General features: G+C 35.7%; 1 non-coding gene across 1 annotated transcript; it reads right to left on the reverse strand.

The window, feature by feature from the left end:
- Positions 1 to 805: 805 nt before the first annotated feature.
- LOC136145293 (U6 spliceosomal RNA) lies at positions 806 to 909 on the reverse strand. Its single transcript, XR_010658739.1, has one exon. It is a non-coding gene; the product is annotated as a U6 spliceosomal RNA (small nuclear RNA).
- Between the last annotated feature and the right edge of the window lie 13,079 nt (positions 910 to 13,988).

A 13,988-nucleotide genomic window follows, 5' to 3' on the forward strand; every position in this document is an offset into this window, starting at 1 on the left:
TGCACGCTTTATGTTTTTAAAGGAAAAGAGAAGTCAGGGTGTTTGTGCGTGTACGTTTGTTTGCATTTTCTCCTGAGGTGCTGCACATTGTTAAAACTCCATGACAACTCCCACAAATCTCTTTGTGGGGAAAGCATTGATTATTTACCATGTTGAAACTGAAATAGAGAATCTAAAAAAATTGATTGATCACTCATTTGAGTATACTATTATTAACAATGAATGCATATATCTGTTATATTGCTATATTAATGACATGTTAACAGTATATATTGTATTTTTGGTAAAAGGTCATAACATATATTAGCGATATATTAATTATAGTATGATTATATATTAGTAATCTTTGGTATTATGAAATTAGTGAACCTCACTCACAGACATCACACTTTCCATGTAATTTATTTATTTTAATTAGAGGATAATTACCTTGCAATATTGTGACGGTTTTTGTCAAGTAAGTTTTCAGTTTGTTACGGAATTTGAATGAGCTTAATAAAGGACAAAATTTGACATTTATTTGCTAGTTTACAATATCTGAGTCTAAAAAGCTCTGAAATATGTTAAAATCTTAGCCAAGTCAACCAATTTTAATGAACTTGTTTCCACGATTTATTTTTTTATTACTTTTTCAATATGAAGGAATATTATTTTTATGTGTAATCTGCTATATTCTGTTTTACCACTGTAATTTTTTGTTCTTTATATTCACCATAGCCTCATTTTTTAAATTTTTACTTTTTAATTGGAGAATAACTGCTTTACAATGCTGCGTTAGTTTCTGTCCTACAACAGCATGATTCCCTAAACTGTGGATGACTTCACTCATCTGTCTGTCTCCCTCGTGCAGGGGTGTGCTCATCTTCACTGTCTTGTTCCAATGTTAGTGTATGTGTGGTGGAAGCCAGCGCCACTTTATTACTGGGGCAAGCAAACATACCTCAGTTATAAAAGAGTTAAGTTTGTTTTCTTGTCACCTTGTATGTTTACTATCAAATGTTTTATTGTAATTTAGATACACTATGTAACCACGTAATGTTTTCAAGCATTCATGATTCTATTGAAGAGGGTCCATATCTCGGAGCAGGAAATGGCAACCCACACCAGCATTCCTGCTGGAAAATTCCTTGGACAGAGGAGCCTGGGGGCTAGAGTCCACGCGGTCACAAAGAGTCAGATGGGGCTGAGCATGCGTGCACACGCATATCTCAAACAGTAGTTTGCTTTTTCTACTTCCGCAGACCCTATCCCAATCTGACAATAGAACAAATCAAACAAAACAACATCTATGGTATATCTTTCATGCCACTAACTAATTTTGATATAATACCAATGGTTACCTGGGAGTATCTCAAAGATGTGCTCTTTCATCTTATAAATAGAGGGATGTTAGAAATAACTCGACTTACTTGATATGTTACTATTGGTGAGCACGAATGGAAGAGATATTTAATCAGAAGATATGCTTAACTTTACTCTGGTTAAAGTCACAAAGGAAAGATCATATTAATATTGAAATTATTCACTAATATTGATAATTTAAAATTGTGTTTTCTATGCAAAGTCCTTAGATATTTGTCAAAATTCTCACTTTTTATAGTGTCTTTTAAACTTGAAGAAAATACTGATATACATCATATCAAAAGTTTGTCAAACTTTTGTGTATTTATCAGATTTGATGATACTTTGCCTGAAGATAAGAGACAGCTATAGCATAGTATCATCAGTCACAATTCCAGTTATTTAAAATGTTTGCTGATTCACAGTCTTCATTTAGTTGAATCTAGCATTTTCTCTGCTAGTGATTTTCAATTAGGAAATGTGCATTAGACTTAAGGAGTTCTATGAAAGCATAAATGCCTAAGACCTACTTTAGTACTCTGAATCTCTTTACTTATATTCTTCCACTTTCTTGTTATTTACTTGGAATGTTACTAAAATTTGAGATATCATTTCATAAAATGTCTTCTGAAGTGGCTTTATTATCTTCTTTAGCATGCCACAGAAGTTACCACATTTTCTTGCCATACTAGGGTTTTCATGAACTCTCAGAAGACATTTTATGTTTAAAAATTACTGCTAGCAAATTAATCACATCCATGTGAAATCTGTGTCAACTGAAGATGTTATTATCATTGCTTTTTTTTGTTTTGTTTTTTGTTTTTTTATTGTTGCTCAGTTGTGTCTGACTCTTTGCAACCCCATGGAAGAAGAAGCCCTCAAAGCTTCTCTGTCCATGGGATTCTCCAGGCAAGAATGCTGGAGTGGGGTGCCATTTCCTTCTCCAGGGGATCTTTCCCACCCAGGGATGAACCCACATCTCCTGCAATGGAAGGCTGATTCTTGACCACTAGGCCACCAGGGACGCCCCAACTGAAGATGGGTTTTATTTTATTCTCATGCTTCCATAAAGATTCTGAAATCAGCTACAGATTAGGTTTGTGTCTTAAACACAGAAAGGGAGGCCTGTGGGAAAGAACTGCAGTAGTTACTTTAAGATATTAACACACTGAAGACTGGACTCTTAGGGTAGGCTACTGACAGCTTCACTTAGAAAGTTTTCAGACTGTTACAGCGGACAGGTTCAGGATTTCTCAGAACTTTTTAATTGCAGAAGGAACCAAATTTATCAAATTACTAATCTAAGATGCAACTGAACAACAGTTAATTACATAGGATTCGTTGAACTAAGTGATAGTGAAGTCACTCAGTCATGTCCAACTCCTTGCAACCTCATGGACTGTAGGCCATCCATGGAATTTTCTAGGCAAGAGTACTGGAGTGGGTTGCCATTTCCAGAGATGATAATATTTATTCATTTGAAACATTGTTGGTATTATTGCAATGTTCTATTTTCCAAAAATATATGGACAACCTTCACAACGTTAAGTTTTGAGAAGCCATAATACCTCAGTAGTCTTCAGTTTTAAATATTGAAAAATATCTTTTAAAAATGTATTTTTCAATGAATCAGTTCAGTTCAGTCGCTCAGTTGTGTCCAACTCTTTGCGACCCCATGGACTGCAGCACGCCAGGCCTCCCTGTCCATCACCAACTCCCGGGGTTTACTCAAACTCATGTCCATTGAGTCAGTGATGCCATCCAACCATCTTATCTGCTGTCATCCCCCTTTCCTCCTGTCTTAAATCTTTCCCAGCATCAGGGTCTTTTCCAGTGAGTCAGCTCTTCACATCTAGTGGCCAAAGTGTTGGAGTTTCAGCTTCAGCATCAGTCCTTCCAAAAAATATTCAGGACTGATTTCCTTTAGGATGGACTAGTTGAATCTCCTTGCAGTCTAAGGGACTCTCAAGAGTCTTCTGCAACACCACAGTTCAAAAGCATCAATTCTTCAGCACCCAGGTTTCTTTATAGTCCAACTCTCACATCCATATACGACTACTGGAAAAACCATAGCCTTGACTAGATGAACCTTTGTCAGCAAAGTAGTGTCTCTGCTTTTTAATATGCTGCCTAGTTTGGTCATAGCTTTTCTTCCAAGGAGCAAGCATCTTTTAATTTCATGGCTGCAGTCACCATCTACAGTGATTTTGGAACCCAAAAAAATAAAGTCTGTCACTGTTTCCATTGTTTCCCCATCTATCATATGCCATGAACCCTCTTTAGCTCTTCTTATGCATGCTAAGTCGCTTCAGTCCCATCCAACTCTGTGACGCTATGGACTTTAGCCCACCAGGCTCCTCTGTCCATGGGATTCTCCAGGAAAGGATATTGGAGTGGGTTGTTATGTCCTCCTCCAGGGGATCTTCCTGATTCCATGGATCAAACGTGGGTCTCATACATCTCATTTATTGGCAGGCGGCTTCTTTATCACTAGTGCTACCTGGAAACCCCCACTTCTCATGATAATAACTGCTGATTTGTTTAATATATATGTGAGTCCACTTGTTTGAAACAAAACATCTTTAAATGACTTCTTATTCTAACTGACCTCCTCTTTTCCAGAACAGAAACCATCCTGAATTTCTTTGCTTTCTATGGCAACTTATTTACTTACGTGATAGGTGTGTGCTAAGTCACTTCAGTCATGTCCCACTCTTTGCCCACCATGCTCCTCTGTCCATGGGATTCTCCAGGCAAGAATACTGGAGTGAGTCACCATGCGCTTCTCCAGGGGATCCTCCCAACGCAGGGGTTGAATCTAGGCCTCCCGCCTTGCAGGCGGATTCTTTACCATTTGAGTCACCAGGGAAGCCCCCTATAGATTCATTAAGTCTGTCCTTTTTTATCAGAGTATAATGACAAAATTATAATACAACCAAGGTCTTATCTGTAGTAGCATATTTCAGAATGATGATTATTTGATCAGTTAGCACAAGCTACTTTAAGGAACTTAAGTCTGCTATATGGAGCCAATACTTATAAATCTCTCTCAGAAAAAAAGTGGCCTAGCTGGAAGTGTTCCAGTTTTGTAAGTGATAGAGATCACTTCCTAATGGGAAAGGAAGCATAGAGTATTTTAGGACCCTTGAAAGAAAGAGTTCTTCTAAATTCATAGGTATCACACGTAAAAGTTTGATGAAGAGATTTTCTTGGACATGACTTCCTAGTATTATATGAGCAAATAATGGAGACTTTTATAAACCCCATCCATTTCCTTATAAAAACTTCAGCAAAGGAAATTTAGGAATACTTATCTAGTAAATAAACATTCTGGCTTCACCTATATAAATAATGAAGCCAAACCTAATGAGTCCAGCCTTAACTTATAAAAAGAAGTCATCCTTCATTGATTTTTAAAAAAAATATCACAGTGTTCACTTCACTGAAATTGAAATAAGAAAAAAAACTAAATATATTTAATAGAAACTGCATTGTTTATGACACCCCTTGATAGGTGATTCTATCTTTTCTATAACGGTGGACTATTTTGCACTTCCTTATGATGCAGATAGCCTGTGGCAATGAAAAATTGTTCTCATCTATGGACATACAGATACATTATTTCTGATTGATGTTCAGTTGACTTTTACTTGCATAGAGAAAATCAGTTTTATATCTATTTGAACATCATTTTGGCTTTTCTTTAGTACATATAAATCTGTACTTCTTGACTTCTTTTGAAATGATTCTTTCATCGGCCCATCTTCCCAATTAACACAGAGTTAAGTAAAACACATTATTGGAAGTAATTTTATGTTCTCTTGTACAAATTAGAAACTAAGATGAATAAATATTTCACTGACTCAGACTCCAAGTCACTTTTCTTCTTGGTATAGCCGAGATGCCTCAAAACTTAATGGGCATAATATTTTCATGAATGTGGTGGTTTCTTTGTGATGACTTTAAATAAGGTCTGATATCTTGCCAAGCTTACATTTTTTTAATCATTCTATCCTGAATTATGTATCATTATGCATACTGCTGCATAGCAGTCTCCCAGGTATTTTAGCTTTCAAGTTTGAGCCTCTGTAGGCCAGGCATTGATGATACTAAGAGCCAGACACAAGGATTTATTCATTTAGGTTCAGACCCATGTCAGACTATAAGACCTTTTTTATCAAGTTCCAAGGAGGCATCGAACTTCGTATAGGTGAGACTACTCCATTGTCAAAGGCAAAAGCTTGACAGAACATGGCATATTTAAGGGAATTGTGTTACTGAAAACCAAGATACACATGAAAGGGTGTCAGGAATTAGTTGAAAGATAGATCGTGAAACATATGTAAAATTTTTCTTGTCTTCTAGAATCAAAATACATCTTCTTAATTGTAATGTTTATCTCATACTCACTTTTTATTTTAACATGTCAGAAACCTCTAGCTAAAGTAATAAAGTATATTGACCATGCACAGCTAGATCTCGAGTTATCTAATGGGCATATCAATTCTGCAAAGTTTTTCTTTTCTTATTTTACTGATTAAAAAAATAAAAGTCTATTTTTTTAAACTATCAAGTTTCCCTCTATTTGTAATAAAAATACCTTTTTACCTCCCCAAAGCATAAATGCTAAATAAACCTATTTACTTCCCAGGCCTTGTGAATATTACTACATCTCTAAATATAGCTTGCTCCTAAAGTGTTTTTCCAATCTAAATTTAATTTGAAAGTGATGACTAAGATTTCACAGGATGCTCTGAATAATTCTGTACCTCAGCTGGACCTAATGCCATTTTACTCCTTTGCATTGTTTTTAATGCATATTTTAAATGACTCATTTCTTGAACTTTCACTGAATGCTTTTTAAAGAGAGTTCAATCAAATTATGCACAGTTTAAGTTCTTAGTGTTCCAATTACTTTTTCCTCAGCAGTTTTAAATTTCATAACATTTATAGAAAAAAGTTAGATTGAATTGATCTGCATTATTTCCGTAGAGCATTTGAGTTTTATGCCTTTATGTTGCTTTTGTAGTTTGTTTAATTCTATTTTCTGCCAGGGAAGCACTTCTCATCATCAGAAAATAACAACAGTCCAAGAAAGCATCTATCAATTTGCAGATTGTCAAAGCATTCTGGCCACTGGAGTGTGAAGGTGGACAGAAGGAGAAAGTATGATTGCTGGTTACAGTTGTATTCAACACTATTTTAATGTTGAGAATCACAGCTGAAATGCAAGTCAGTTAACTCACTGAATTTAACTTGAGCCTTTGGGTTCAGTAGTGGAGAGACAGTTGTTAAATGCTTGCATTGATTCTCTGCTTTTAATTAGACAGGACTGTTTCCTAGATTCCTTGATTATGAAGTGGTGGTCTTGAGTCAAAGAAGATATGGTTGGTCCACGTTCCTCATAGTTACCCAAAGTGAGATAATACTGGAGTCTCTGTTATCTTGTTTCTTTGATTTAAGCAGAGCTGTGTAATAATAATATGTTCCCTCTGTCTTAGGATGCATGACGCTTGCCTGTCAGTTAAAACTAAATGTTGCTCTTGTTGTTCAGTCTTGTCTGACTCTTTTCCACCCCAGGGACTGCAGTACACCAGGCTTCTCTGTCCTTCACTATCTCCTGGAGTTTGCTCAAATCCATGTCTACTGAGTTGATGATGCCATCCAACCATCTCATCCTCTGTTACCCCCTTCTCCTCCTGGCCTCAATCCTTCCCAACATCAGGGTCTTTTCCAATGAGTTAGCTCCTCACGTCAGGTGGACTAAGTGTTGTCACTTCAGCCTCAGCATCAGTACTTCCAATGAACATTCAGGGTTGATTTCCTTCAGGATTCATTGGTTTGATCTCTTTGTTGTCCAGGGAACTCTCAGGGGTCCTTTCCAGAACCACAGTTCAAAAGCATCAAGTCTTTGGCATTCAGCCTTTCCAAGGTCCAACTCTTAGATCTGTACATGACCACTGTAATAACATAGCTCTGACCATCATTTACTGTGATTTATTTGTCTGAGATAACTTGTATAAGTTTAAAAGAAGAAATCAAGAAATATTCATTTACTAAAAATTGTCAGCTGATTCTACATTAATAGTATTCTTTTTGGATAATGTAAGTTCAATAAAACAGTAGCAATTGTAAAATTTATAGTTGGCAAAGTGGTGTCTTTTATATACTTAAAAAAAAAATACTTGCAATGCTTTTGATATCAGCTACCCCAAACCTGGGCAAACTTTGCAGATTAAGGGCACTGAGTCTGCAGAAGGATTGCTTTAGCTTCATATACAAGACATTACTTTCTGGGTTCCCAGGGCCATCTTCACTTCTAGCTAGCTGGCTTCAAGTTGGGGTGTATCCACTACCCACTTGGGTTTGGTAATTCACGAGATCAACTTACACAACCTAGAAAAGGAATATACTAATAATTATAGCTCAGGTGGTAAATAATCTGATTGTAATGCAGGAGACTCAGGTTCAGTCCCTGGGTTGGGAAGATCCCCTGGAGAAGGGAATGGCCCACTCCAGTATTCTTACATGGAGAATTCCATGACATAGAAGCTTGGTGGGCTACAGTCCATGGGGTCACAAAGAGTCAGACACTACGGACCAACTAATACTGTCACTTTCCCCTTTATAGTTTTATTATAGCAAAAGAATAAAAATCAGAGCCAGTCAAAAGAAGGGGTGCATAGGTCGGGACCTAGGGGGTTCCGAACATAAAGGTTTCCACTGTCTTCTCTCTGTGGAGTTAGGATATATAACCATCATGCCATATTGTTATGTGATGATATGCAGAGAATAGCCAAACAGGAAGGCTCACTCAAGGTTCAGTGATTAGAGTTTTATTGGACGTTCATTATGTAGAGATGCTTAGCTGAATCACTGACCACAGTTGAATTTGATCTCCATCTCCCCTCTTCTCTGCCCAGAAATCAAGCTGATGTCTCATGGCTAAAAGCCCCAACCCCTAATCACATGGTTGGCCTTCCTGGCATGACCAGCCCCCATCTTGAGTCTTTTTGTTGCTATAACCTATTTTCTAGGGGCCCATAGTGAGTGACCTTGGTGGCATAAACTGCAGTGAATAGGAAAGGAAATTCCAAGGCTTCCTCCCAGGAACTGGGAACAAAGGCTGGCCAACTTCCTCATTATACAGGGATATTTATTTGAGCTAAGCAGGGAAAATTCATAGTATGGTTTTTATGATGCTTTGAACTCATTAACATTAAAATCTCTCAATCCTTAATGAAATAGCAATGTTTATGTGATCTATGTGATTCCAAAACTGTGGTGGCCAAACCACTTGGAGGTTTTGGTATGAGCACACACAACAATTTTGACTTCTCTCTCTTATATATCGCTTAGTCATAGAAATGAAAGAATGAGCATGTAAAAAGTAGCAGCCTAATGTGCTTTCTGGCAATGTGCTCGCTGTACAAGAAATCTATGGATCTCTTCCTTCTGGCCATGCGTGCAGCTGATATTATAAAGATAGACCCAACATGGCTGCAAGGCAATGGAGGACTTCTTCCCAGAAGGAGCCTTGGACCGAGTTCTGTAGCTCCTAGAGATATACTCAGATGCTATTTTCACAAAATCAGCATTGTATACAAAAAAGAAGCAGACTCACAAATATAGAGAACAAACTAGTGGGTACCAGTGGGGACGGGCAGGAGAGGGGTTTAGAATTAAGAGATATAAACTATGTGGGATATATGTTATGGCACAGGGAAGGATAGCCATTTTTTTAATATCTTAAAGTGGAAAATAATCTACAAAATAGTGAATCATTTTGTTGTACATTGAAACTAATGTAATATTTGTACATCAATAATACTTCAATAAAAGTAAATTAAAATAAATTTTAAAATAAAAATCAGTTTAAACATTTGAAACTGACATACATTATACATAGCAGTTTTATATTTATGATTCTCTTTTCCACTGAAATTATCAATCTCCTAAGGATGGACTATGTATTAGAATTTAGTATTCTTCCTGGAAGAATAGCACAAAACACATGAAAGGAATTGAATGAATATGTATTTATTTATCCAAGCTATTCTAGTTTATTTATTTCTCTGAGGTTTTTTTTTTCTTTTTCATAATAACCCTTATTGTGCTTTGAGAGACTAAAGAATATCTTACACTTACTAAGATCCGTGCTTAAAATTTTATTTGAATTATACGCATTTTCTATTAGGAAAATCCCATTTTCTCTTAGGATTGTTAAATAAAGCTATGATCTCTTTCTACAGAGCTGAGTGAAGAAGGGGTATGAGAGAGGACATCTGTAGACAAATTCTCCATGTTGCATGTAATTGTTTAGGGAAGACAGATCAGCTTCTTTAAAAGAGTTCTATCACCTCACACAATCTGATATACAAGCTCTATGCAGTTATTGCTTTTGGTTATCATGTAAGAAAGCTTTCAGTAGTGGAACTTTGAGGTGTAATATCCCGTTAGGTTTTTTTGCAACTTGTTTCTTGCCAATTTACTCTGTAAATTTTTTATGATTTATTATCCTAAAGGAGATTACTTCTCAACTCGAACTGTTTTTAATTTTTTTCTTTCTACCAAACAAAATGCAGAAGGAACATTAAAACCCTTAGGAAGTTGACCAAAAACCAACTTTTGTGCATGAGAGAGTTTAACAGATCTGCTGGTCGTCATTCCTGCAATGCACGTGGGAGGTATTGTTCACCTGCTCACCTCTCTGCAGTGTCCCTCTTCCATGTCTCATCTTCATCTGCTAAAATGTCAGCTTTCCCTCAAGATTCAGTTCAAACATTACCTTCTTCATAACACCTTTCTATGACCCCTGACCTCTTCCTTCAAAGAACAAGAGGGGCTTCCGGAATGTTGGTAGTAACCCGTTTCTTTTTTTTTTTTTTTTTCATCTAATACTGGTTACTTGTATGTCTTCATTTTTGTGGAAATTCACCATACATATACTTAATATATGCATACTTTTCTGTATTAACATTGCTTTTAAATAAATAAACTGACCCAGACATATATTGATTGTGTCAGTAAGTATTAAAGCATCTTATAAGCAAAAAAGAACTGTTTTTCACATTCTCTTGGAAATATTTTGGCATATTATCCAAAGTACTAATGATGATATTTCATTGAAATATATATATATGTCTTCAATAAATGATGTAAAACTTTTAAACATAAAAAATATTTTAACTAGCAGCCACACATTTTCTCATTCTTCTCTGAAATGGCACATAATTATATTAATTTTATAGCATTTTTTCATGCCTTCTTCTTTCATGCACATACCAGCTCTCAGTTTCTCCTATTTCATTTTCCTATTACATTATTCCCCTACTGCATTATTATGGTACATTTGTTGCAGTTAATGAACCAATATCTAGACATTACTATTACATGAAGTCTGTATGTTATTCAGAAATCCTTACTTTCTACCTAATGTACTTTTTCTGCTCCAGGATCCTATCCAGGATATCACGTAAATGTACTGGTCATGTTTCATTAGTTTCCCCATCACTATGACATCTTTCTCAGACTTCTTATGCTTTTGTGACCTTAACACTTTTGAGGAGAACTGGTCAAGTATTTTGTGTCTCAGTTGGGGATTGTCTGAAACTTTTCTCCTGATTGTACTAGGATCATAGTTTTCCAACAGGAAGACCACGTAATAAACCTATCAGTCTAGTACAATCTCAGATACACACTATGAACATGACTTACTATGATTGATGCTAATCTTAAGCACCAGGCTAAGGCAGCATTCATCAGATTCACCCATTGTAAAGTTACATCCTTTCTCCTTTCCATCCTGGACTTTCTGGAAAGAAGTCAAGCTGTGTGGGACCCATCTAAGGAGCAGGGAGGTATGCTCCAGAGGGTATATGGAGCAGAAGATCTTAAATTACTTGGGATTCTCTCACATGTGATACTTTTCTTTTCCTCATTTGTTTATATATTCATTTTTTATTTAAGTTAAGATGGATTCATGGATATTTATTTTATACTAGTGCAAGTGGGCATGATAAATCGCTTCAGTCATGTCTGACTCTTTGGGACCCAATGGACTGTAGCCAGCCAGGCTCCTCTGTCCTTGGGCCCTCCAGGCAGAATACTGGAGTGGGCTGCCATTTCCTTCTCCAATTTTATATTCAATATTATGCTTTTTTTTCCCTCAAATTTCTGCAGTTTTGACCTTTGAAAGTTCTTTCAGTTGGCTCATCTGTCCCTTTAATATAGCCCTGTGTATGTTTGGGGGGGGGGGTGTTTATTTAGGACTTCTTGCTTCCCAGCATGCTCCAGGCTCATCCTGTATATTAATCTTGCTTCAGGTCAAGAATTCAACATTTATCAAGTAGCACTGTTTAATTTACTGGAAAATTGTATTAGAAGCCAAAATCTTGGCACCAGGTATTCTTATCGCGATTATGTTTTTCTTCTAGGCTTTTGCTGCTGACAGATCATGCTACCCCATGTATCTACACACGTATAAAAGATTCCATATGTTTATTTGGAATACAAACATATGCATATGCATTATGCTAAACATGAATTAATAGTTACTTCTCTAATCCTAACCCATGTGGTCATAGGTTATTATTACCATTTTTGCAAGATCGTCTATAACCTCATTCTAATATTAAGAAACATAACCACCACTCATTTATTTATTTATTATTCATCCATTTATTTAATTGTTCAAATCCCTTATACATAAAGAGTTGTCTCAGAATAGTTAATATATACCCCATGGGAAGCAACTTTATCAACCAGAGGACAGGGCTTTCTGCAGTTTCTTTTACCTTTAGTCTTAAAAACTCAACTCATTTAGAAAGTTATTTAGAGCATACCATTTCTCTCCACCACTTTCAGTGAAATTATTTGTGTATTTGCAATGCAGTTAGATTGTTCCTCACAGTTTGCACTCCATCTTGGGGGTCCACGGCCTTCTAAACAAGGTTTTTAATTTTCATAAATTGATTTATGCTACTTTTTGTTATATAGAGTTCTGTGGATCTTAATAAATACAGTGTTACATATCCACCACTACAGAACAGACAGAAAAGTTATAGTATCCTGGAAAATCCTGTTCTCACCTGTCTCCTGTCATCCTTGAGGGTCTTCTACTCCTGGCCACCACTGATCTTCGCAGAGTCTTTATAGTTTGACCTTTACCCAATGTCATATAAATGGAGATACATTGTAGCCTTTTTAGGTTTATCTTGTAGCCTTTTTAGCTTTTCTAGTGGGAAGGATTTAAAATTTATCATATTTCTGAATAACTTGATAGTTCATTATTATTATCGCTAAGTAGCATTCCACTCTATTAACAAAGACACAGTTTGCTCACACATTTACCTATTGAAATGCATCTTGGCTACTTCTAGTTTTTGTCAAATATGAATGCAAATATTATAAACATTTGTGTTCAGGATTTGTATGGTAAGTATCTCACGGCATAAATCAAATTGGTTAATACCTAGGAATACAATCACTGGGTCATGTAGTAAGACAGATTTAACTTTGTATCAAGATGCTAAATCATCTGCAAAATGACCGTATGGTTTCCTATCCTTATGATCAATGAGTAGAACTTGCTATTGTTCTGCATCTTCAACAGGAACTGCTATTTTCAGCTTTTTAATTTTTTTGTTATCTATTCAGATATTATCTGAACTTTCCTAACGATGGGTAATATTAAATCTTTTAACCATCTTATTACCATCTGTATATATTCTTTGGTGAGGCATCTCTTAGCTCTTTTTCCCTTTTCAAGTTGAAATTTTTTTCTTGTTGGGTTTTAAGTGTTCTTTGCATAGTCTGGATATGTGTCCTTTATCAGAAAAATGCTATGAAATATTTTTCTTTCAGTCTGTAGATTGTTTCCTTCATTCCCTTTACAATGTCTTTCCCACTGAAAAAGTGTTGACTTTTCATTGTTTAATGTATATATATATATTTTTTTTTCTTTTATGGATCTCATTTTTATTGTTGTATGTAAAAACTCATTACCAAACTCAGAGTTGTATAGATTTTATCTTATATGGTTGGTTAGAATTTTTATAGTTTTGCACTTCGCATTATGTTTGGGATCCATAAGATCTATTTCTAAGTTCACTTTTTTTTTTTTTTTTGCATACGGGTGTTCAGTTGTAACAGCACCATTTTCATTTGACTACATCTTTGCCATTGAGCTCCTTTGCTTCTTCTTCAAATCAATTAACTACCTTTGTGTAGATGTATTTCAGGTCTCTTCATTCTGTTTCACTAACCCATGTGTCTACTTTTTCCCCAATAAAATGCTGCATTGCTTAATGTAGTTTTATATAAAACTTTGTGATTGATTTGCATCAAGCTTTGCATAATGTTTATATCTTTGTCTTCTGCTCATCCTCCTCCTACTTTTTCAGTACTGTGTTGTCTGTTCCAAGTACTTTGTTTTTTCATAAAAGTATTAAAAATCAGTTTGCTGATATTTGTAAAAATGTTTGCTGAGATTTTGATTGAGATAATTTTTATTATATTGGCCAATTTAGGAGTAATTGACATCAATAATGTTGACTCTGCATATAGATTCTGCACATGTTTTGTTAGATTTATGTCAAAATATCTCATCTTTATTCTTTGTATTATTTCCTTTATTTAATTATTAA

Source organism: Muntiacus reevesi, chromosome 12 (assembly GCF_963930625.1).
Source record: "Muntiacus reevesi chromosome 12, mMunRee1.1, whole genome shotgun sequence".
Lineage (NCBI taxonomy): Eukaryota > Metazoa > Chordata > Mammalia > Artiodactyla > Cervidae > Muntiacus > Muntiacus reevesi.